The sequence below is a fragment of the Erinaceus europaeus genome, chromosome 19, assembly GCF_950295315.1.
Source record: "Erinaceus europaeus chromosome 19, mEriEur2.1, whole genome shotgun sequence".
NCBI lineage: Eukaryota > Metazoa > Chordata > Mammalia > Eulipotyphla > Erinaceidae > Erinaceus > Erinaceus europaeus.
This window is the reverse complement of record NC_080180.1, coordinates 57,086,484-57,112,942: the sequence shown is the minus strand read 5'-3', so window position 1 is coordinate 57,112,942 and position 26,459 is coordinate 57,086,484. Positions and strand designations below refer to the sequence as shown.

General features: G+C 43.2%; 1 long non-coding RNA gene across 2 annotated transcripts in view; it reads right to left on the bottom strand.

Annotated features, from left to right (window-relative positions):
* LOC132534758 (uncharacterized) overlaps positions 1-26,459 on the bottom strand; it is a 127,302-nt gene that overhangs the window by 10,303 nt on the left and 90,540 nt on the right. For both annotated transcript variants that reach the window (XR_009546470.1, XR_009546469.1), the window contains exon 2: positions 7,013-7,155. This is a non-coding gene — a long non-coding RNA (uncharacterized LOC132534758). The remainder of the gene's footprint in view (positions 1-7,012; positions 7,156-26,459) is intronic.

Sequence of the window (26,459 nt, the reverse complement as noted above, 5' to 3'; positions counted from 1 at the left end):
TGTGTGCTTGTATAGCTATGAACTTCCCTCTTAGGACTGCTTTAGCTGTGTCCCAAATATTTTGATAGCTTGTGTCTTCATTTTCATTGAACTCTTGAAACATTTTGATTTCTTCCTTGATTTCCTCTTTGACCCAGAAGTTGTTAAGAAGTGTACTGTTGAGCTTCCACATTTTGGCACTGTTACTAATCTTTTGTTGATTGTTAAGTGTTAGTTTAATTCCACTGTGGTCTGAGAAGATGCTTGGGATGATTTCAATGCTCTTGAATTGGCTGATGTTGTCTTTGTGGCCTAACATATGGTCTATCCTTGAGAATGACCCATGTGGATTTGAGTAAAATGTGTATTCCAGATTCTTGGGATGAATGACTCTGAAAATGTCCAATAGTTCTAGTTTATCAATCTCTTCATTTAGCTCCCTTATGTCTTTACTGATTTTCTGCCTGGATGATCTGTCAAGTTGAGAGAGTGGGGTATTGAAGTCCCCTACTATGATTGTGTTACTGTTAATATATTGCTGTAGCTCTTTCAGTAGAAGTTTGATGTATTTAGATGGCTTCTCATTGGGTGCATAGATGTTAATAATTGTTAAGTCCTCTTGATTGACTGATCCTCAGAGCATTAAGTAGTGCCCATTCCTATCTTTTTAAATCTTATATATTTTAAAGTTTATCATGTCAGATATGAGAATAGCTGTTCCTGGCCTTTTTTGTGGGCCATTGGCTTGTATGATAGTTTTCCATCCTTTCACTTTAAGTCTGTGTTTGTCTTGTTGAGTTAGGTGGGTTTCCTGTAGACAGCATATTGTTGGGTTGTGTTTTCTGATCCATCTTCCTACTCTGTGTCTTTTAATAGGTGAATTCAGGCCATTGACATTTATTGATATCAAAGATTGAAGATATTTTAACACCATTCTTGTAGATTTTTAGCGTGTTTTGATATATGGCCTATTTGTGGTGGTCTGGTTGTTTATAGAAGACCTTCTAGAACTTCTTTCAGGGCAGGCTTGGTGATGGTTGATTCCTTCAACTGTTGCTTGTCTGAGAAGGTTTTGATGCCTCCATCTAGTCTGAATGACAGTCTAGCAGGATATAGTATTCTTGGCTGAAAGCCTTTCTCATTGAGCACTCGATAGATATCTTGCCATTCTCTTCTGGCCTGTAGTGTTTGTATAGAGAAGTCTGCTACTAATCTTATGGGTTTTCCTTTGAGGTGACTCTGTTTTTCTCTTGCAGCCTTCAGGATCCTTTCTTTATCCTTATTCCTTTCCATTCTAAGTATGATATGTCTTGGTGTCTTTAGGTCTGGGTTAATTCTGTTTGGGACCCTCTGGGCTTCTTGAATCTTTATGTCTTTGATGTTGTCTAGACTAGGGAAGTTTTCAGCTATTATAGCCTGGAAAATGCTTTCTTCCTCTCCTTCTCTTTCTTCCTCTGGTATGCCAATAATGCATATATTGTTTCTTTTGAAGTCATCCCATAGGACTCTGTTGTTGTTTTCAGCATCTCTTAATCTCTTTTTGAGATCTCTTACTTCTTTTTTAGTTGTCTCTAATTCATCCTCAATCTTGCTAATTCTGTCTTCAGCCTCATTTATCCTATTCTCTCTGCCCTCTACTGTTTTCTGGAGTTCATCTATTTTGTTGCCCTGCTCTGATACTGTTTTAGCTTGTTCAGCTAGTTGCATTCTTAGCTCAGCAATTTCAGCTTTCAGCTCTCTAATAACCATGAGATAATTAGTATTTTCTTCCATATTCTCATTCGTTGTTCCTGTATTTCTGATTACGATTTTTTTCAAATTCTTTACTCACTTCTGTTATTATTTCCTTAGCTAATGTTTGGATGTTGAACTCGTTATTTTGTGCTTCACCCTCTGGAGGACTTTTAGCTGGACTCTTGTCCTGGTTTGATTCTCCAATATTTTTTCTTGTTGTTTTAACCATTTTATATATTATGTTATGAGTTCCCTTTATCAGTACTTTTCAAATTATTGATCACTATTGCCTGGATTGACTTGTGTCTAAGTAAGTTAATTAAAGGGTTTACAGTGGTGGAAGTTAACAGTTGTTTCAATCCCTGAGTTCGAGCTCAGTGGTTTAAAAGCCTCTTTTTTTTTTCTTCCCTGTAGGCTATGGGAGCCTGAGGGCTTTTAAACTATCAATAGGCTTCAGCTTAATCACTGACTCCTGACCAAGAGATAAAGCAGGGTGTGGCAGAGATAATTCAGTGGTTATGCAAAGAGACTTTCACAGCCCCTCAGCTATGCCACCGAGGTATAGGTCTTCTCCTGAGTTTCCTGGTTAGATCTCTGTCCCCTGGTGTCCCTCCCTGTCGCTGCTCCAGATTCTGAGGGTAGTAGCAATGGAGACTGAGAGTTGCACTTGGTGAGTCTCTGGGGAGTCTTCTCCTCCCTTAAACTGTCCCCTTGTTGGTGGAGCAGACTGGAGGTGGTGTCTCCACTGATAAACTGCTGAACTGTTAGCAGTCACTTAATCACTCCTTAGGCTCCTCTCTCCTCTCTGTCACCAGCCACGCGTGTTTGTACTCACGGGTGATTTACTGGGTTCCTGTGGTCATTCTAATCCTGTCTTGTTTCGGTCCGGGTGGTCTCCTTTAGTATTCCTAGTTGATCTCGGAGAGGAGAGGAGAGGAGAGAAAGCGATCTGCTGCTTGTAGCTCCGCCTCCGGAAGTCAGAAATTCCTCACATGTTACTTTAAAGAGGAAAAAAAAGTTTGGAAGCACACATTTAAGTCTTGGTCAAATATCAAATGTAAGCAATAGACTTCTTTGGGTAGCTCTGAAAAGCTTCATGCATCAAAAGATTATCTAGTGTTAGAGAGATAGTATAGTGTAGTATATAGGTAGTATAGTACACTATACAAAAAGAGACCTTTTCTTTTTTCCTTCCTTCCTTTTTTCCTTTCTTTCTCTCTTTCCTTCTTTGTTTCTTCCTTCCTTCCTTTTTTTCTTTCAGATTTTATTTATTAATGAGAAAGCTAGGAGGAGAGAGAGAGAGAGAGAGAACCAGCTCTCATTCTGGTGCATGTGCTGCTGGGGATCAAACTTAGGACCTCGTGCTTGAGAGTCCAGTGCTTTATCCACTGCCCCAACTCCCAGACCACAGCAAGAGTATCTATGCCTGAGGCTCCAAGATTCCAAATTCAATCCCAAGCACTATCATGAGCCTGGATTGAGCAGTGCTTTGCTAAAAAAAAAAAAAAAAAAAAAAAAAAGACAAACAACAACAAAAACATATATATATGTGTGTGTGTGTGTGTCAATCAAGACAAAATTTAAGAGGTAATTTATTTGTGACATTAGTAGAAAAATACTGAAGTGAGGGCCTGGGAAGTGGCACAGTGGATAAAGCATTGAACTCTTAAACATGAGGTCCCGAGTCTGATAGGCAGCACTGAGTGTACCAGGGTGATGCTCTGGTTCTCACTGCTCTCTCTCATGTTAATAATTAAATGAAAAAAAAAAAGAATGAAACATACTCAATGAAACTCTTGTAAATAACAGCCTACCTCATATTAAAGGGCTTTGTCATTTAAAAAAAGATGAAGATTTTTCTGTTTTCACATTTTGTAAAACTAACAGCCATAATACTGTTGGTTCTTATTCCCAGATTGAAAAGATTAAGAACCAGGCTGGGCAAGATTACTTTGCCCCTTGCAGCAGCCATGGGGTGCGTTGTCATAGAAAGGAGTTCGAGAGCAAGGTCCGAGGTCCTATCTCCCCTTTACTTCAGCCCTACACTGCAGCCAGGGTTTACTTGGCATTGATGTGTGCCAAATTCCAGCCAAGGTGATGGGTGTCTCTCAGCTATTCTTACTGATGACTTGCTCTGTTGACTCTCAGGATGTGCAGTCCCTCTCTGGGGTCCTATGAGGTCAAGTCTTTCTTTTTCTAAACAATGTTTAAATTTATTTATTTATTCACTCAGTCATTTATTACTTGGTAGGGCAGAGAAACATTGAGGGGAGAAGGGGAGATAGAGAGGGAGAGAAAAAGAGAGGCACCTGCAGAGCTGTTTCACCATTAATGAAGCTTACCCCCTACAAGTGGGGAGTGGGGGCTTGAACCCAGGTCCTTACTCATGGTAATGTCTGCCTTTAACTGGGTGTACCACAAAGTCATTTCTAATCATTTCTAGAACCAGTGGCCATGCTTATCATCTCAGTGACTGAGACAGAACGTTGACAGAGGGGCAGGGAGATAGCACAACTGTTACGCAGAAGACTTTGCTGCCTGAGGCTCTGAACCCCCAGGTTCAATCCCCAGCACCAATATAAACCAGAGCTGAGCAGTGCTCAGGTTAAAAAAAAATGCTTACAGGGTAAAGTAGGAGATGTAGAAGCCAAACACGGGGCTTCAGCACTGTTGTGGGGGTGGGGGCAGGGGTGGGCACTATGAGGTAAGGCTTAGCTCATACAAGAGAGATGTGTTTGTTAAATGCTGTTTGAGGAAAAATTGTTAGCTCTTCAAGGCAAAATTTCTTGGAAACTGAATACAGCTCAGGGCAGGTAGACATTGGCCAATGGCAAGAGTTGGCCTAGACTCCTTTGTCCTTAACATGCAGCCGCGAGGAATAGCGCTCGACCAATGGGACCACTGGCAGGCTGAGTCATGCATCCAGGTTACCAGGCCACATGGCTTCAGGTCAGGAGATGAGGGGACAAAGCTGAAGCTGGTAGGAAAGAGTGAGGTCCACCTTTCCGCCCCACCATGCTATAATGTCCTAGGACTGAAGCATTTCCTAATCGCAGAGCTTCAGAGCCTCAGAACTCCGGAGCTGGGGCCCCTGCTGGGGTCCCTCTGCCACAGGCGGACTCAGCTGGAAGTCTCTGCACCACTCCAGGAGGCAAAGCAGTGAGAGACTGTTCTCTGGAGACTATGTTTGCATGAATCTGGCCCCGAGGATGCCCCTCAGCTCTGTGCCGCCTGCCTACTTGGTCTTGTGCGCTCAGCACCCACCCTGCAGCCTCTGTTCTGGTTCATGCATTGTTTCCTTCCCGTGATTCCTCAAGGGGGCTTTGCAGGTTGTTTACAGAGGTGGTAGAGTCTCTGAAGCTCTGGTTACAACTTTCTCAGCTAGCCAGATTAAAACAGACAAACAAACAAACAAAAAAACTTGATAGGAAATTTCCCAAAGTTTAGCCTCAGGAAATGTGCTTACAGTATGATTGTGGTATGTTTGTAAGAAGGCCTCAACACAGAACAGAATAACTGAGAATAAAAGGGTTAAGGATAGGTAGAATGGGGAGGAGGCAAGTGGTAGCACAGTGGGTTAAGCACACATGGCGCAAAGCACAAGGACCAGCGTAAGGATCCTGGTTCGAGCCCCGGCTCTCCATCTGGAGGGAGGTCGCTTCACGATCAGTAAAGCAGGTCTGGAGGTGTCTTTCTCTCCCCCTCTGTCTTCCCTTCCTCTCTCAATTTCTCTCTGTCCCAGCAATAGCAATAATAATAGTAACAACAACGATAAAAAAATAAAAACAAAAGGGAAAAATGGCCTCTAGGAGCAGTGGATTTGTAGTGCAGGCACTGAGCCCCAGCAATAAATCTGGAGGCAATAAATAAATGAATAAATAAATAAATAAAGGGTAGAGTGGGGGCCAGGTGGTGGCGCACCTGGTTGAGCGCACATGTTACAATGTGCAAGGATCCAGGTTTGAGCCCCTAGCCCCTACCTTTAGGGGGAAAGCTTTTCAAGTGGTGAAGCATGTTGCAGATGTCTCTCTCTCTCTCTCTTTTTCTCTCTCTCTTTGTCTCCCCCTTCCTTCTTGATTTCTGGCTGTCTCTATCCAATACGTAAATAAAGATAATTTCACAAGCGGTGAAGCAGCTCTGCAGGTGTCTATCTTCTCTCCTCCTCTCTACCTTCCCCTCCTCTCTCTATTTCTCTCTGTCCTATCCAACAGCAACAATGGCTATAACAACAATAACAATAACAACTATAACAAGGGCAACAAAATGGGAAAAATAGCCTTCTAGGAGCAGTGGATTCGTAGTGCTGGCACCGAGCACCGAGCCATAGTGATAACCCTGGAGGCAAAATAAATAAACAAATAAAAAAAAAAAGAATGTGGGGGCCAGGCGGTAGTGCGCTGGGTTAAGTGAACATAACGTGAAGCACAAGGCCCGCACAAGGATCTCAGCTTGAGCCCACGGTTCCAGGCCCCAGCTCCCCACCCATAAGGGGTTTGCTTTGCAAGCAGTGAAGCAGGTCTGCAGGTATCTAGCTTTCTCTCTCCCCCACCTCTCTCAATTTCTCTCTGTCCTATCCAGCAACAACACCAACAATAATGGAAAAAGAGAGGGCCACCAGGAGCAGTGGATTCATAGTGCAGGCACTGAGCCCTAGTGATAACCCTGGAGGCAAAAAAGAAAAAAAAAAGTAGAAGGACTGAATATGTGCCGGAAAGTTTGAGACACAGCAGGTGGTAGCGTAGAAGGTCAAAAGAGTGAAAAGCAAGTTGAGAGGATGAAGGGCAGACTGAACTCTACTGAGAAGGCGACAGCCAAGGGCCAAGAAAGTAAGATGCTTGATATAGAAAAAGCCAATGTGCCAACTTGTCTCTATAGTAACCAAGGTCACTGTCATGTTTTTGTCTTTAACTGTTGTCACATCAGCTTCTGTAGCCCTGATAGCTTGTACCGTCCCTTTGTTTGAGGCCAGAGTCCTCAGAGAGATCTGCTCAGCTCTAGTTTATGGTAGTACGGGGGGGGGGGGGGGGGTGTGTGTGAACCTGGGACATTGGAGCCTCAGGCATGAAAGTCTAGTTGCATAACCACTATGCTATCTACCCCCTTCTCAGAGAGACCTGAACTCTTGGCCTGAGCGCATAAAGCTCCTTCCTTCCTTCCTTCACCCACCTCAGCCCCGGTATTCTTGATTTATAGCAGATTTCCTTAGAAACTCTATGTAGTAAAGCAGCCTAGAGTTTCAGTTCCTTTCGAGATAATATATCAAGGAACTGGGAGGTAGCTCACCTGGTAGAAGACTCACCTTATCATGTACCTAGTCCTGAGATCAAGCCTTGGCACCGCTTGGGAACACTCTAGGGAAGTCCCACAGACGACAGAACAGTTCTGCTTTCCCTCCACCCTGGTTCCAGGAGCAACAGAACCACACAATGTGAGGACTCAGTGCTGTGAAAACAAATAATGAACAAACTGAGATGCTGTTCTATGAGTTTATTATTTACTTGTAGATAGAGACACAGGGAGAGAGAGAGTGAAAGAGACCACAGCACCAAATCTCCCTTCAAAGCAGGGGAGGCCAGTCTTGAACCCAGGCCCCACACATGGCAATGCAGAGTAATATTCAAGTGAGCTGTTAGGCTGACCCTGGATTGTGTCTTTATTAAACATCATCTGGGTGCATCTGGGTGACAAGTCTAGCAGATGGATACTTGTTTCAAGTGGCCTCCCCCAGGGCTCTGTTCTGGCTCCTACGCTATTTAATATTTACATCAATGACCTCCCAGAAACTTCTTCAAGGAAGTTCATCTACGCCGATGACATCTGCTGTGCAACTCAGGCATCCAAGTTCGACATCCTCGAGGAAGCACTCACGAAAGACATGTCTCTGATATCTGATTACTGTAAAAAATGGCGACTAATCCCTAGCACTGCAAAAACGGTATCATCTGTTTTCCATCTACACCATGCCTCGGCCTCGCGTGAGCTTAATGTGCAGCTTGGCGATACGAGAATCCGGCATGAAGCCCAGCCAGTCTATCTTGGCATTACTCTGGATCGCACTCTGTCATTTCACGAGCATCTCATAAAAACTGCAGCAAAGGTGGGCGCGAGGAATCACATCATTGCAAGACTGGCCAGCTCCTCATGGGGCGCGAGCGCTTCCACACTACGATCATCCTCTCTGGCATTATGCTATTCCACTGCAGCATACTGTGCCCCAGGATGGTTCCGTAGCCCCCATGTCCACTTGGTCAATTCCAAATTATATTCCTCCATGAGGATAATTTCTGGAACCATCCGTTCCACCCCGGTTCCATGGCTGCCAGTTCTTAGCAACATCGCCCCGCCAGATATTCGTCGGGATGCGGCATCATCTAAGTTCATTTCCCACATCTACGCTCGACCGGACCTGCCAATATACGCGGATATGTTCGCCCACCCTGTCCAACGCTTGACGTCTCGTCACCCAATCTGGTCCCCTACGCCTACACTGAACTTCTCTGTTCCAGACTCTTGGAAACAGAGCTGGCAGTCAGCTGAGGTAAAGAACAAACACCTCATCACAGACCCCTGCAAGCGTCCACCTGACTTTGACCTAGCACGTTATGATTGGGCCCTCCTCAATCGCTATTGGACAGGCCATGGCCGGTGCACCGCTATGTTCCATCGCTGGGGAGCCAGAGACGACCCGAACTGCCCCTGCGGCTCCAGACAGACTATGACCCACACAGTCAACGACTGCCACCTCTCCAGATTCAAAGGAGGTCTCGAAACTTTACATCAGGCTCAACCTGATGCTGTTGACTGGCTACGGAAGAAGGGCAAACGCTAGAAAAAGAATTAAACATCATGTATCCATTGGCATTTCAGTGGATTCCATATCTCAGCAATTATAAATAATTATCAGCAAACGTTGGGAGGGTATAATTGTGGCATTTTATGATTTCATATTCTTTTCACAGAGGCCCAGAAGTGAGGTTGCTGCCACATACAATAGTTCTCTTGTGTGTGTGTTTCTGCACATGTGGATGTAGATCTTACAGATCTGGAGTCAGATGATGGTTTATCTTTTTTCCCTTATAAAAAAATTTGATTTTTAAAAATATTTATTTATTCCCTTTTGTTGCCCTTGTTTTATTGTTATAGTTATTATTGATGTTGTTGTTGGAACAACATAGAGAAATGGAGAGAGGAGGGGAAGACAGAGAGGGGGAGAGAAAGACAGACACCTGCAGACCTGCTTCACTGCCTGGGAAGCGAGTCCCCTGCAGGTGGGGAGCCGGGGGCTCTAACCGAGATCCTTACTCCGGTCCTTGCGCTTTGCGCCAGGTGCACTTAACCTGACTCCCGAAAATTTGCTTTTTATAATCAGAAACTTTTATGATTTCCCCCTCAATATCCTTAGAGCTTAAAATTTACCAGAATATGGGTGAGGGGACAGCAAAATGGTTATACAAAAAGATTCTCATGCCTGAGGCTCTGAGGTCTCTGATTCAGTCCCCAGCACCACCACGGCTGAGTAGTGTAATGGTCTAAAATAATAAGGATAAAATAAAATAAAAATACACCAGACTATATTGGGTTGTTAGAAAACCATGATCCATTTTTGCATAGAAAAACACGTCATGACTTTTCTCACAGCCCAGTCCCAGGGATGCATCTTTCCTTATTGACACCATCGGGAGCACTGAGCCTTGTAGTTGGCTTCATTTAGTCATCACCTTCCCACTGTCTTTTTTTTCTTCCCATTTTTGTTGTTCTTTTTTTTTTTTTTTAAATTGTTGTTGTGGTTATTATTATTGTTGTTGATGATGTCATTGTTGTTGAATAGGACAGAGAGAACGCCATGTGTGCTTAACTTGCTGCACTACCGCCTGACCTCCCCCCCCATTATCTTTTAAAGAATGTCTTTCATTAATACGTTGGTTCTTTGGCCCTGTCCTTCAAGACTCTTATCATTCCCCTAATGATTTACATCTCTTTACATTTTTTCCTATGCTTTGTGAAATTTTGCTTCATCTTCAGTTTGAATAAACATCTCTCTGAGTTAACAGGCTGAATTTCTAGTCCAAACGTAATGAATTAACCCCCTTCAAAGCTCTCATTCTTTTAATTCTCTTCCAGCAGCACTGTGGCGGTTATTGGGGAGCTGGGCTAAGTGCACATACTTTTGAGAAAAAAAATGTATGATGTAAAAACCAGATCAAAACCAGATCACCATTCTGGCAAGTGTGATGGTGATGGTGGGGATTGAACTCAGGACCTTGTGCTTTTGAGTCCAACTGCTTATCCATGGAACAGTCACCCAGGGCATATATATATATTTTCCCCCTTTACCAGAGCACTGCTCAGCTCTGATTTATGGTAGTATGGGGAATCGAACCTAGGACTTTGGAGCCTCAGACATGACTGTCTATTTGCATAACCATTATGCTATCTACCCCTGCACCACACATATGTTTTTACTGCTTCTGGGGGGGGGCAATCCTTCCTTCCTCTCCTCCTCCTCCTCCTCCTTTTTTTTTTTTTTTTTTTAGATTGAGACAGAGAAGAAGAAAGAAAGAAAGGCAGACAGAGAGAAAGAGAACACAACACCAAGCTTCCTTCAGCGTACTGGGGGCCAGACTGGAACCTGGGTCACGCATACAGCAAAGCAGTGCGCTACCCAACTGAACTATTTCTCCAGCCCCTTTTTATTTCAGGGAGAGAGAGAGAGAGAGAGAGAGAGAGAGAGAGAGAGAGAGAGAGAGAGAACATAGCACTGGTACTTTCCTCCAGTGATATGGCACTCCTGTGTGGGTTTTTTAACTGCCGAGTAGTGAGTATATGTCCCCTAACTTTGTTATCCAGCTACCTTGTAACAGATGTTTGTAAAACACATGAGTTCAGCGGGGAAGCAATTACAGAAGCCAGACCTTCCACCTTCTGCACCCCATAGTGACCCTGGGTCCATGCTCCCAGAGGGTTAAAGAATAAGAAAGCTATCAGGGGAGGGGATGGGCTATGGAGTTCTGGTGGTGGGAACTGTGTGGAGTTGTACCCCTCTTATCCTATGGTTTTTGTCAGTGTTTCCTTTTTATAAATAAAAATTAAAGAAAAAAAAAACACATGAAGATAATCCAAGCAAAAATTTTCCCCTTTTCTATTTGATTCTACGTGGCTAGAATTGCACACAGCAGCCTATAACCGGGTCCTCTATAATATATTTCTATATTTCCTTGTTAGAAGCTTTATAAGCTGCTTCCGATTTTTCATTACTATGAGTTGGATGATATCAACTTTGTACATTTTCTTTTATGTTATTGATATAATATATAATATATTATATATTAAAGTCCTGAATATATTATTAATAAAGCAAAATACACAAACACTTAAAAGCTCTACTGTATATTAGCACATTATTTTCCAGAAGGAAATATTGCACCAGTTTTCGCTTCCACCACCAGTGAATGAATGCCTCTCATGGCCCTTGGCTAGCCCTGGAATTTTTTTATTGTGATAAAATATACACAGCATAAAATGCACTATTCCTGCAGTTCTGCTGCATTTATCTTCACACTGTTATATAATCACCACCACCATCCCTTTCCAGCATTTTCACTAAACTGAAAATCCATACACATTAGATACTAACTGCCTCGCTCCCCTGCCCTCAGCCCCCAGCAACTCTGAATTCAACTCCGCTAGGCGCCTCCTATGAACGGCCACACAGAGCGCTTACTTGCCCTCATACGACTGGCTTGTTTCACCATAATATCTTTAAGGACTGTTCATGTTTCAATACTCCTAGAAGTCTCTGAGGTTTTTACTTTTTTTTTTTTTTTCTTTTTTGAAGATTTATTCCCTTATGGGGATGATGCGGGTAGAGAAAGAAGCAGAGCATCATTTTGGCTCCTGATGTCAAGGACTGAACTCAGTACCTCATGCTTAAGAGTCCAACACTAGGGGGGAGTCCAGCGCAGCGGGATAAGCGCACGTGGTGCAAAGTGCAAGGACCAGCTCAAGGATCCAGGTTCGAGCCCCTGGCTCCCCACCTGCAGGGGGGTCGCTTCACAGGTGGTGAAGCAGGTCTGCAGGCATCTCTCTGTCTCGATGTCTCTCTTCCTCTCAATTTCTGGCTATCTACACAATAAATAAATAAATAAAGATTAAAATTTTATATATAAAAAAAGAGTCCAACACTGACCCACTGTGCCACCCTCTGCATTGTTCTCTCTCCTCTCCCTTTTCAAGCTTGCTTCCTCCCTTCCTTCCTTCCTTCCTTCCTTCCTTCCTTCCTTCCTTCCTTCCTTTCTTTTTTCTTTCCTTCCTTTCTCTCTCTCTCTCTTTCCTTCCTCCCTTCCTTCTTTTTCTTTCTTTTTAGAAAGAAAGAAGTGGGGATCTAGCGGTAGTGCAGTGGGCTAAAGGCATGTGGCGCAAAGCGCAAGGACCAGCACAAGGACCCTGGTTTGAGCCTCCGCAGGGGAGTCGCTTCATGAGTGGTGAAGCAGGTCTGCAGGTGTCTGTCTTTTTCTCCCCCTCTCTGTCTTCCCCTCCTCTCTCTATTTCTCTCTGTCCTATCCAACAATGATATCAACAACAACAATAATAATAGCCACAACAACTATAAAACAACAAGGGCAACAAAAGGGAGAAAAATGGCCTCCAGGAGCCGTGCGTTTGTGGTGCAGGCGCTGAGTCCCAGTAATAACCCTGGAGATAAAAAAAGAAAGAAAGAAGCTTTTTGCCTATGTTTTATTTTAGTTTTTACATTTTTCCTTATTTTATTTGAGGGATGAATGGGGGGGGGGGGAGAGAGAGAGAGAGACCAACCAGAGCACTGCTCAGCTCTGGCTTATGGTGGTACTGGGGGTTGAACCTGGGACTTCAGCATCTCAGACATGAGAGTCTCTTTGCATATCCATTATGCTGTCTCCCAAGCCCCCACTCAGCTTTCTATTTCTTTGTAAAGTTTTCTTTTTCCTCTAGAGTTTTCACTGGTATTTTTGCCTACAGGATGAATCCACCACTCCTAACAGCCACTTTCTTTCTTTATTTTTTTGAATGAGATAGAGAGGGGGCCTGGTGGTGGCACATCTGGTTGAGTGCATGTGCTATAATGCACAAGGACCCAGGTTCAAACCTCTGGTCTCCACCTGCAGGGTTGACACTTTACAAGTAATAAAGCAGTGCTGTCATCAACAACAACAATAATCACAACAAGAAAACAACAAGGGCAACAAGAGGGAATAAATAAATATTAAAAAAAAGAAAAAAAACTGAAAAAGGAGTCGGGCAGTAGCGCAGTGGGTTAAGCACACGTGGTGCGAAGCGCAAAGACTGGTGTAAGGATCCAGGTTCAAGCCCCCCCACTCCCCACCTGCAGAGGAGTCACTTTATAGGTGGTAAAGCAGGTCTGCAGGTGTCTGTCTTTCTCTCCTCATCTCTGTCTTCCCCTCCTCTCTCTACTTCTCTCTGTCCTATCCAACAACGACATCAATAACAACAACAATAAAACAATAAGGGCAATAAAAGGGAATAAATAAATAAATATTTTAAAAAAATAAAAAGAAAACACTGCCTCCAGTGTGTCTTACTCTTTCTCTATCTCCCTTTCTTCTCAATTGATCTCTGTCTATTCAATAAACAAACAAAATAAAAATAAATAAAATATATTTAAAAAGGTAGAAATGTCTGTCTATCTCTGTGTGGGGGTGTGGGCATCAGAGAGAGGAAGAGAGACACCTGCAGCACTGTTCCAATGTTGTGAAGTTTCCCCCGTGCAGGTGGGGAATAGGGTCTTAAACCCTGGTCCTCATGCCTGGTGACATGTGCTCTCTCCCAGGTGTAGCACTGCCTGGTGGTCCCTGCAGCCACAGTCTGTCTGTCTCTCTCAATAATTTAATTCATTCATTCATTCATTCATTCATTTACTGGATAGATACAGAGAAGTTGAGAGAAAAGAGGGGGATAGAGAGAGACAAAGAATGAGAGACGCCTGTAGCACTGCTCCACTGTTTGTGAAGCTTCCCTCCTGCAGGTGGGGACTGGGGGCTTGAATCTAGGTTCTCGAGCATGGCAACATGCGCACTTAGCCAGGTGCCCCACCACCTGGCCCCTCACAGCCTCTTCTTAACGCTGAAGAACATTTCTTTGCAAGACTATGTCAAATTTGGTTTATTCATTTATTTTCCTTTTTTTCCTTAAATTTTTTAAATTAACTTAATTTATTTATTTATTGGGTAGAGACAACCAGAAGTTGATAGGAAGGGGGAGACAGAGAGGGAAAGAGACAGAGAGACACCTGCAGCCCTGCTTCACCACTTGCAAAGGCTTTCCCCTGCAGGTGGGGACTGGGGGCTCGAACCTGGGTCCTTGAGCACTGTAACATGTGCGTTCAACCAAGTGCGCTACAACCCAGCCCCTATTTATTTATTTTTCAATGGGCACTTGGGACACTTCTACTTATTGATGTGTGCATGAGAGAGAGAGAGAGAGAGAGAGAGAGAGAGAGAGGGAATACAACACTATACAACCATATATTGTGTGAGAGAGAAAGAGAGAGAGAGAATACAACACTATATAACCATATATATTCTTCAATTTGCTTTTTTATCTCTTTCTCTCTCTCCATATATATCTGGGTAGAGAGAGTTAAAGAGACAGAGAGACACCTGTAGTCCTGCTTCAACACTCGGCAACTTTTCCCCTGCCAGTAGGGACCAGGAGCTAGAGCCCAGGTGTTTGTGCTCTGTAATGTGTGTGCTTCACCAGGTGTGCCGTAGTCTGGCCCCTGGATTCTTTTTGCGCTTTTCTATATGGTGAGCAAACCTATGCAAGGCCTGTACTTTCTTTTCTAAGTCTTTTTCATCTTAATTTTTAAAAACAATTATCTTTATTTATTGGATAGAGGCAGTCAAAAGTTGAGAGGAGGGAGAACTTAGAGGGAGAGAGACAGAGAGACACCTGCAGCCCTGCTTCACTACTTGTGAAGCCTTCCCCTTGCAGGTGGGGACTAGGGGCTTGAACTCAGGTCCTTGCGCATTGTAACATGTACAGGTGCTCCACCACATGCCTCCCCCCTTAAAATTTTTTTTAAATTATCTTTATTTATTGGATAGAGGCAGTCAGAAGTAGAGAATGAAGGGAGAGATATAGAGGGAGACAGGGAGATAACTGCATTACTGCTTCACCACTTGTGAAGCTTTCCCCTGCAGGCCTGGGTCCTTGTGCATTGTGACATGTGCGTACCCGGTGTGCCACCACTGGGCCCCACCACTAACCCCCTTTTTAAAAGGCAGCTCCCTTTCTAGTCTTTTAAAATGCATTATTGTTATCATCATCATTATTTTTATTATTATTCTTTAATGTATATTTATTTATTTTTTCCTTTTGTTGCCCTTGTTGTCTTTTTACTGTTGTAGTTATTATTGTTGTTGTTATTGATGTCATCATTGTTAGATAGGACAGAGAGAAATGGAGAGAAGAGGGGAAGAAAGAGAAGGAGAGGGAGTCAGGCTTGTAGCTCAGCGGGTTAAGCGCAGGTGGCACAAAGCTTAGGACCAGCGGAAGGATGACGGTTCGAGCCCCCGGCTCCCCACCTGCAGGGGAGTCGCTTCACAAGCGGTGAAGCAGGTCTGCAGGTGTCTATCTTTCTCTCCCCCTCTCTGTCTCCCCCTCCTCTCTCCATTTCTCTCTGTCCTATCCAACAATGATGACATCAATAACTACAGCAACAAAACAACAAGGGCAACAAAAGGGAGTAAATAAATAAATAAATATTAAAAATGTAAAAAAAATTTTTTTTAAGTAAAGAAAGAGAAGGAGAGAGAAAGATAGACACCTGCAGACCTGCTTCACCGCCTGTGAAGGGACTCCCCTGCAGGTGGAGAGCTGGGGGCTCGAACCAAGATCCTTACACCAGTCCTTATATTATTATTCTTTTACCAGCAATCAGGTGATTGAATTTGGGACTCTAGGGTCTTTAGCATGAAAGTCTTTTGTGTCACCATTATGCTACTTCCCACCTGATTTATTTATTTAAGCTTATTTTTTGTAGCTTCTAATTTCAAGTTTTTTTTTAATTATTTATTTAATTTGATAGGACAGAGAGAAACAGAGGGAAGGGGAAGAAAGAGAGGGAGAGAGACAGAGACATCTGCAGCCCTGCTTCACTGCTTGTGAAGCTTTCCCCCTTCAAGTGAGGAATGGGGGGCTTGAACTTGGCTCCTTGTACATGGTAATATGAGCACTAACCAGGTGCACCACCACCTGACCCTTATTTATCTATTAATGATGGAAAACAGTGAAAGTAAGAGCATCACTGTGGCTTAAGTGTTATTGGGAACTGAACTTGGGACATCATGGTTGCAAGCCTAGTATTCTGTGTAACCTCCCAGATTCTCCTAGGTGGCTTTATTTTTTGTTTGCTTTAGAGATTTATTTATTAATGAGAGAGAGGGAGAAAATCGGAGCATCACTCTGGCACATGTGATGACAGAAATCAAACTTGAGACCTCGTGTCTGAAAATTCAAAAGCTTATTTACTGTGCCACCTCCTGGGCTGTTTTCCTCTATAGTTTGAATTACATTCATTGGAATTCTTGTAATGCTGAGAACACACACACACACACACACACACACACACTCACTCACTCACAAGTGTATTTGTCCCCTCCTGACAAGGTGTTTGTATTTTGCTTCTGTTGGGTGTTTGGACAAAAGCTTCATTAAAGTTTATAGATATATTATGAGATCAATCCAGGAATACATTAAGAATTATCTTCATGTTTGATAGGACAAAACATTCTTTTTTTTTTTTTTTTTTGCAATTTCCACATTTGACTCTAGATGGCATTTGACACTTGGAAATTCAGGGAGTCTGATTAGTGCCATATGTGAAAGATCTGATTCAAATATTTTTTGAGGCCTAAGAACTAAGAATGCAGAAAATGTTAAAATATATACGGATATCCCTTGCTATCCCTTCCAATATACAGGCATAATCATTTTCTTTCTTTAATTGAAGTGTAATTGACATATAATATTGCATTCTTTTCCAGTGGACAATATAGGAACAATGGAGAGAGGGATTTATTCGAGTTCTAGGCCCATCAAGTCTGTTTGGGAATCCCAGGACTCCCCGATTAGGGCCCCAGGTAGTTATTTATTTATTTTTATTATTGGACAGAGACAGAGAGAAATTGAGAGGGGGTGATAGGGAGAGGGAAAGAGATAGAGAGACATCTACAGGACTGCTTCACCATTTGTGAAACTTTCTCTCTGTAGGTGGGGACCAGAGGCTTGAACCCAGGTCCTTGCACACTATAATGTGTGCGCTAAACCAGGTGTGCCACCACCTGACACCCCCTTTTTCTTTCTAGAACAATTATTTCAACTTCTGACTCATGATCATTTAATTTTCTATTTTGTATTCCTTGTCTTTCCTCCTTCTAGTCCTTATCTACTTTATTTATTTTCTTTTTAACCAGAGCACTGCTTAGCTCTGGCTGATGGTGGTTCAGGGGATTGAACCTGGGACTATGGAGCCTCAGGCATGAGAGTCTCTTTGCATAACCATTATGCTATCTACCCCTGCCCGGCCCTCATCCACTTCATTTTTGAATTTGCAACCTTTTACCTAAAGGGGCAGAGCCCTTCCCTGCCTCTTACCAGCAGGGGTCACCCTAGCTCCTGCCCAGAGGACCACCAGGTTCCGACACCCATTGTCACCTTGGAGAATTTAGCTTGTAGCAGGTCCCATCTTGAAGCAGGTCCCATCCCCATGTAATGGTGTAAATACTAAGAGCTCCATGTTCACATGGCAGACCTCTCCATCCCTACCTGACACTGGGCAGTAGTCAAGTACTTTTTCAAAGAAACCAGTTTTGTTTCAAAGTTGCATTGTTTATCTTTACTGTATTTACTGCAGCAAGGAGAAACTCAAACATGCCTAATACACTGCAGATCAAACTTCCTCTATTTGGATAATCACTGCATTTCTTTATCTCTTTTTCAGTAATATATATATATATATATTTTCAGTAATATATATATATATATATATATATATATATATATATATATATATGCATTTACCTTGTGTTTTCTCCAAGGTTAATGTGTATATTTATTCAAAGTGCTTAGCCTCTAAAGGATTCAATCAAATAAGATTGAATTCAGATATAGGACTGGGGAGATAGCATAATGGTTATGCAAAAGACGTTCATGCCTGAGCCTCTGGGGTCCCAAGTTCAATCCTCAGCACCAGTGCTCTGGTCTCTCTCTCACTGTATTTTTCTCTCTAAAAGTAAGTTAATAAGGTATTAAAATACACACACACACACACACACACACACACACACACACACACACACACACACACATATTCTCTAAAATTCAGAGAGAGAGGCAGGGAAGAGCATTCTACCAATGCAGTACCAGGGATAATCTGGGACATACAAGGAATGTTTTGTCCTTGTCGCATCATCTTCTCTGGTATATTCAGATATATTGAACATTTATTTTTAAACTAAGCATTCTATTTTACATTATTTTCTGTAGTTATTTGTGCCATCTCAAATGTATGAAGTTAGTTTTTACAATGCTAAAATAAACAGGAAAAGCTAGCTACCAGATAGTGATAACATAAGAGAGTATTAAGTGATAATTAGAGTTGATCCTGGGGAGCAACTAGATTTAAACAAAGATATCCCACCAAAAATTCTACCTTCTCACTGCTGGCATTATTAAACTAGATCATTCCCACAAGCATCAAACACGCCATTATCTTCTTATCTTAAGAACAAGTGAACATTTTCTTTTTGCCTCCAGGGTTATTGCTGGGGCTCAGTGCCTACACTATGAATCCACTGCTCCTGGTAGCCATCTCCTTTCCATTGTTGTTGTTGTTGCTGCTGTTATTATTGTTGTTATTGGGTAGGACAGAGAGAAATGGAGAGAGGAGGGGAAGACAGAGAGGGGGAGAGAAAGATAGACACCTGCAGACCTGCTTCACCGCCTGTGAAGTGACCCCCCTGAAGGTGGGGATCCGGGGGCCCGAACTGGCATTCTCTCTCTCTCCTATCCTAGTAAATAAATAAAATATTTTAAAATATTCTATTTATTTATTTTTGTTTTATTGGATAGAGAGAGGACTCAAGAGGGAAGTGGGGTGGTCTGGGAAGTGGCACAGTGGATAAAGCATTGGACTCTTAAGCATGAGGTCTTGAGTTCAATCCCTGGCAGCACATGTGCCAGAGTGATGTCTGGCTCTTTCTCTCTCCTCCTATGCTTCTCATTAATAAATAAATAAAGTATTTTTTAAAAAAGAGGGAAGTGGGGAGGGAGACTTGCAACACTACTTCCTGCTTGTGAAGCTTTCTCCCTACAGGTGGGGAGGACAGGGACTTGAGCCCAGGAACCTGAGCATAGAAATGTGTGCACTTAACCAGGTGTATCGCCACCTGGCCCCATAAATAAAATCTTAAAAAAAATTCTTTTCCCTAACATTACAGTGTTGCTGCTTTTTAAAAAAGATTTTATTTATTTATTAATGAGAAAGATAGGAGAGAGAGAGTAAGAGAAAGAACCAGACATCACTCTGGTACATGTGCTGCCGGGGATTGAACTCAGGACCTCATGCTTGAGAGTCTAGTGCCTTAGCCACTGTGCCACTTCCTAGACCACCAGTGTTGCTGTTTTTTTATTTTTTATTTTTTAACAAATTATTTGTTTTCATGAGCATGAGTCACAGAAAGAGAGGAGGGAGGGAGGAAAGGAGAGAGAGAGAGAACGGGAGAAAGACTGCATCGTTGTATGGCACATGTGGTGCTGAGGATTAAACCTGAGACCTCTGGGGTGTCAGGCATGAAAGTCTGGTGCATAATTGCTGTGATATCTCCCTGGCCCCAAAACCACTTTAAAGTTTCCCCACCATTCCTCTGAACCTGCTCTCGGTTGCTAAATTCAACCATCAGGTCTCAGCTCTCATCTTACTTGACCCATGAGACGCACAGGGCTGTTAACTACAGATGAACACGCTCTTCCACCAAACCCTTTCTTCGCTTCTTTCCAGGATTCTGCTCTGGCTTGGTTCTCCTGACACCTTGTGGGTTTCTCATTGCCCATCTCTTTTCTTATATCTTCCTCCTCCAGATGTTAGGCTTCTGTAGGCTCTGGCCTTGTTCTCATCTGGTTTTGTTTTTGTGTTTTTGACCTGTTTAGCATGGCTGAACTCTAGCTTCTAGTGTTGCTGGGGATTGAACCTGAGACTTTTGGTGCTTCAGGCACGAAGGTTTTTCTGCATAGCCGCTATTTGATCTCCCCTCTCTCCTGCTCTTCATCGCCAATGGTGCCCTACAGGATCTCTTCTCATTCCATGTTTGAAACTGCCAGTTGTTCTGTGAGGAGCTCCCTTCCACCGCCGACTGCTATTGTCAGACACACACGAGCTGGTCCACAGCCGACGTGGCAGACACACAGAGTCCCCAAAGACTTGGGCTGCTTGTGACTTTCTTTCTGTCCCACCATCCTCACCTGAGACTTACATGGCGGCTGGTGTGAGGCCCGGTTGAGACAAGTGTGGAGGAAGGTGAGGCATGGGGAGGTCAGAAACGTGAAGAGCAGTTTGGTACCAAGAAGTGCAGGGGTACAGGGAAAGGAGCAGAGGGTGAGGATGTGACATGGGAGGGGGTGGCTTTGGGTGGTAGTTTTATTAGTAATAATGGCAGGTGAAGATGTTGTCTGATGACGGAAAAGGAAGGAGAGGAGAAGAAACTAACTCAGGAAAGGACGGACTCAGGAAAGGACGGGGGCTAACTGCACTACAAGGTCCCTCAGAAGACATGGAGGAAGAATGAGTGAGGATGGAGACTGGCTTTGATTTTTGCTTGCTCTTTTGACCAGGGTACCACTCAGCTCTGACTTCTGATGGCACTGGGGATTGAACCTGGGACCTCTGCCTCTGCATGTAAGTCCTGTGCACTATCCATGTGCCATCTCTCCTGCCCAAGGCTATTTCTATTTCTTTCTTTCTTTTTTCTTTTTTGCATAACAATTATGCTATCTCCCTTGCTTCCAGGTTGGCTATTAATAGAAACAAGAGAGAAGGCTTGGGGAGGTAGCATAGTGGTTATGCAAAAAGATTTTCATTGATGGGGTTTACAGTCAACAATATTTATACACCTTTCCCATATTTGGGAGCTACTCTCTTCCCAGATCCAGCTTTCTGGTCCTTTTTCTTTTCTTTTCCCTTTCTTTCTTTCTTTCTTTCTTTCTGTCTGTCTGTCTGTCTGTCTGTCTGTCTTTCTTTTCTTTTTAACCACTGTTCAGTTCTGGCTTATGGTGGTGCAGGGGATTGAACCTGGGACTTTGAAGTCTCAGGCATGAGTCTATTTGCATAACCATTATGCTATCTACCCTCCGCCATCTGGTCCTTTTTCCAGCCATAACATCATTTCAGACAATAACTAGTATCTACCTGCATATCAGATTTCAGGCTCAGGGGAAAAAAAAAACCCAAACAAACAAACAAACAAAAATTGGATATCTAGAGGCCCTTTGGAATATAACTAAAATATGCCTACTAACTATCTACAAAATGGAGTACCCCCCAACTCTTCATCTGCTTTTTTTTTCAACTCTTCATCAGCCTTTAGCTTCATGATTAGTCAACAACTTGTTTGGCTTTATATATTAGCTCTATTTTCAGCCACCAGGTTCCAGATGCTAGCATGATGCCAGCCAGACTTCCCTGAACAGACAACCCCACCAATGTGTCCTGGAAATCTGCTTCCCCAGAGCCCTCCCCCACTAGGGAAAGGGAGAGACAGTCTGGGAGTATGGATTGACTTGTGAATGCCCATGTTCAACGGGGAAGCAATTACAGAAGCCAGACCTTCCACCTTCTGCATCCCATAATGACCCTGGGTCCATAATCCCAGAGGGATAAAGAACAGGAAAGTTATCAGGAGAGGAGATGGGATACGGAGTTCTGGTGGTGGGAATTGTGTGGAGTTGTGCCCTCTTATCCTATGGTTTTGTCAGTGTTTCCTTTTTATAAATAAATTAAAAAAATTTTCATGCTCTGAGTTCCAAGTTCAGTCCCCAGTACCATCAGAAACCAGAGTTGATCAGTGCTCTGATCTCTCACTCACTTAAATAAATTAAATAAATATATATTTTCTCTCATATATATATATATGATATATATATTAATATATATATTAAAGAAAGAAACAGGAGAGAAGACAGAGTGGGTATAGCTGAGGCAGCATGGCCCACTGAGTTCACACTTTGATAACCAAACATATGACAAAAACAGACCAGCCCTCAACAGGGAAAGCAGTAAAGATAAACCCACAACTTGGACTGGATCTGGTGTACTGCACCAAAGTAAAGGATTCGGGGTAGGGGGAGAGAGTTCAGGTCCTGGAACATGATGGCAGAGGAGGATCTAGAGGGGGCTGAACTGTTATGTGGAAAACTGGGAAGTGTGAACAGAGCTAGATGGCATAATGATTCTGCAGAGACTCTTATTCCTGAGGCTCCCAAGTCTCAGGCTCATGGTGAATTCACCCTCTTCACCCCATCTTGGATGGAGCTTGAAGACATCATGTTAAGTGAGATCAGCCAGAAAGAGAAAGATGAATATGGGATGATCTTACTCAGAGATAAATTGAAAAACAAGATCAGAAGGGAAAACACACAGCAGAATTTGGACTGGAGTTGGTGTATTGCATCAAAGTCAAAGACTCTGGGGTGAGGGGGAGGGTTCAGGTCCTGGAACATGATGGCAGAAGAGGACCTAGTGGGGGTTGTATTGTTATGTGGAAATGTTATGCATATACAAATTATTGTATTTTACTGTAAACCATTAATCCCCCAACAGAGAAATTTAAAAAAAAGAAAAAGAAAAAGATAAACCCACATCCCAAGACAAGATAAGCCGTACCTTGATGGAAATAATGAATAGAACAAAGCCACTTCTTCTTCTTCTTCTAGCGTTTGCCCTTCTTCCATAGCCAGTCAACAGGTCAGGTTGAAAGCTGTCAGGAGCTGCTTGTTGCTGGCTTTGAAAGTGACTGGGATCCATGTGGATTCAGTCGGCTAGGAAGGATCGTCAGTTTCCCCAATGAATGGGTACTCATGGGATGCACCACAAGAAGGTCGATCCAATGCATCCCAACAAAGCCACTAAAGCAAGTGGACCGAACCCAGAAAGTTGGTGGTGAATCTGGAAAACACAGACTGGGGACCAGGATCTCAGCTTCTCTGATGCTGAGGACACTTAAGTTCTCCATAAGAAACTGGACCCAGCTTTACAGTCTGGAATGTCTCCCTTCTCAGGAGGAAAGCAGAACATATATTAAAACTCCAGATGACTTGTAACCTGCCTTGTAGAGTGCTGAGGGCCTAGGGAGGTGGGGGTGCAGAGATGCAATCTCACAGTCCCAAGCAAAGCCTCAAATTTCTCTGCAGAATCCACACTGTTACCTGAGGACAGGAATTCCGATTCCATACTCTAAGACTTGGCTTGAGATGGAGGGGCTGCTGACAGAGCGGGCTGAGCTCATGGGGGATGCACGGGGAGAGAAGAAGGAGAAGCAGGAAAGGCTTCTAAATGCCTCTATCTGAGACTGCAAACCTAGCTTCCCAAAATACGTGGATGGGTCTTGGGCTTTAAAAAACAAAGGCATCGGAATAGGTTGTGATTGGCGGATGCAATATCATTTGGTATGAATTGAGAGAAGCATGCAGGAAAGTGGGCCCCACCCTAAGGTTCCAGGACTGGGGGAAATATAAGCTCTATAGTGGAAATGTGAGGTTCCTGCTGTCTTAGGGTTCAAGAAGACAATGGATAGTTATTGTTATCATAATTGGTAGTTGTGTTAACTTTGAAAAGTCCCTTTGTTAGGATTTGCTGTATAATACCCAATATCCTGTATATAGCTGTGCCACCTGTTGCTTCTGTTCTCCCTGGTCTAGACTTTTGAGAGAGTCAACATATCAAAGACTCAGCCTATGTATTAAAAAGACTTAGTCTGTGTTTTAAAAAGTTCGAGACATACAATCAATTTTCTCCTCTCATATTAATTAAATAGTGATTTATATGACTACAGTTTAATACGAGTATACATAGACACCATTCCCACCACCAAAAGACTGTGTCCCCTCCCACCCACCCCCACCCCCACCCCCCGCCGCCCCGGGAAGCCGAATGTCCACCCTCCCCCTCACCACAGGGTTTGTACTTAGGTGCCCTGCTCTAGATTAAGTCAGATCCTGCTTTTAGTTTCCTTTCTGTTCTTCTTTCTCAACTTTTGTTGATGAGTGGGATCATCAACTCTTTATCTTTCTGACTTATCTCACTTAACATAATTCCTTCTACCTCCATCCAAGATGGGTCAGAGAAGGTGGGTTCATTGTTCTTAATAGATGCATAATATTCCATTGTGTATATATACCACTGACAACTTTCAGCTTCATTACTCAGGTAAGACCTTTCCTTTCATAGTATTCTCTAATTCCATTCCAGGTGGTTCACTTCCTAACAAAGTCCCAAAACCTAGATATAGACCAGGTCCCCTGAGATAGAGCATATGTTCACACATATCCATAAACCAGGGCAAAATACATACCTGAAAGCAAAAGTAAACAACAGTCCACAGTGAGTACCCCCCAACACTTCATCTGTACAATTCCAGCCTTTAGGTCCATGATTGTTCAACAATTTGTTTGGCTTTGTATGTTAACTCTCTTTTCAGCCACCAGGTTCCAGATGCCAGCAAGATGCCAACCAGACTTCCCTGGACAGACAACCCCACCAATATGTCCTGGAGCTCTGCTTCCCCAGAGCTCTTCCCCACTAGGGAAGGAGAGAGACAGGCTGGGAATATGGATCAACCAGTCAACATCCATGTTCAGCAGGGAAGCAGTTACAGAGGCTTCCACCTTCTGCATCCCACATGACCTTGGGTCCATACTCCCAGAGGGATAAAGAATAGGAAAGCTATCAGGGGAGGGGGTGGGATATAGAGATCTGGCGGTGGGAATTGTGTGGAGTTGTACCCCTCCTATTCTACGGTTTTGTTAATGTCTCCTTTTTAGAATAAATGAATTTAAAAAACTAAAAAACAAAACAAAGGCGTCAAGATGTACAATTCAGATGGAAACTGACTACAGATGAAATCAGTATCATGTAAGGAATAGCTGGAATAGGATGTTAATGTAAGTAAAGCTGAGAGGCTCAGAGAAATAATGGCATCAGTTGGATTAAAAAGGGCACTTAACTAGGAAAAATAAATAAACATTTATCTTAGCATACAGGAAACAAAGCCATTGGGATATAAAAGTATTAGAGGTTTTGAATTCTAATATTGTTGAAGAGAGAATTAACGATTTCCAAAATGACAAAAACAAGAATTTGGGGGGGCCATATAGTGGCACACGTGGCAAAGTGCACGTTACAGCATTCAAGGACCTGGGTTCAAGCCCCTGACCCCCACCTACAGGGAGAAAGCTTCACTTCACAAGCAGTGAAGTAGTGCTGCAGGTGTCTCCCTTTCTCCTAGTAATTAGTTAATTTTGGATAGACAGAGAAGTTTAGAGGAAAGGGAGAGATGGAGATAAAGATAGAGAGAGACACCTGCAGCACTGTTTCATCACTCATGAAGCTTGCCCCTGCAGGCGGTGATGGGGCTTGAACCCAGTTCCATATACACGGCAATGTGCACACACATGAGGTGTGCCGCTGCCTGGCTCCGCTCTCTTCCACTCTGTCTCCTCCTTCCCTATAGATTGCTCTCGGCCTCCATACAATAAATGAATAAGATGTTAAAATCAAACAAAAGCAAAAAGAATACGCCAGGACACAGCATGGAGGGCAAAGAGGAAAGACCCACAGGGCTTGCACTGGTGGGCTGGAGCTTTTGGGGGCGGGACACTCTCTGTGGAGAATGTCTTTTTAAGGCAGATTAGAGGGGAGATCGGTTACCTTGATGAAGAAGGGGCTGAGTATCTGAGAAGAAATGGTAAGGAGAGTGCAGTCCCCTGCATCACCATCAACCAGACTTGAGTAGTACAAGGAAAGAAAAGAAATAAGTAGAGTGGTAAAGTGAACAGAGGAAGGGAATATGGGGGTTTTCCAGGAAGTACTAGTGGCAAGCTAACTGGGGTTTAGACTCCCTAAAAAAGTCTTTGTTGCCAAACCCTAGGAAAAGGGCAACAGGAAACCGATATATTGAAATTGATATATTGAAATAAATATCTGGACCATGTTCAATTCACTGTGATTATCTACTTGGAAAGTTGAATGAAAGAGTGAATTTTGTCTACACAAAGTCAGAGTTTCAGTGGAAAGTTTAGAGAAAACAGGAAATAGACCAATATCCCATACAGTAGCAACTGTACTGTAAACCATTAAACACCCCCCCCCCCCCAATAGAATGATTCCAAGAAAACCTATGGGGGCCGGGCGGTGGTGTAGCTGGTTGAGCACACATATTATAATGTGCAAGGATGCAAGTTCAAGTCCCCAGTCCCCACCTGCAAGGAGAAAACTTCATGAGTGGTAAAGCAGTGTTGCAGATCTCTCTCTGACTCTCTATCACCCCTTTCCTTCTAGATTTCTGGCTGTCCAATAACTAAAGATAATAATTTTTTTTTTTAATAAGGACCTATGGGGAAAGATGAGTAAACAGAGGAAAAAGCAGCAAACCACAGAGAAGTCATAGGCATGTGTATTAGAAGCAAGAACAATGAATAGT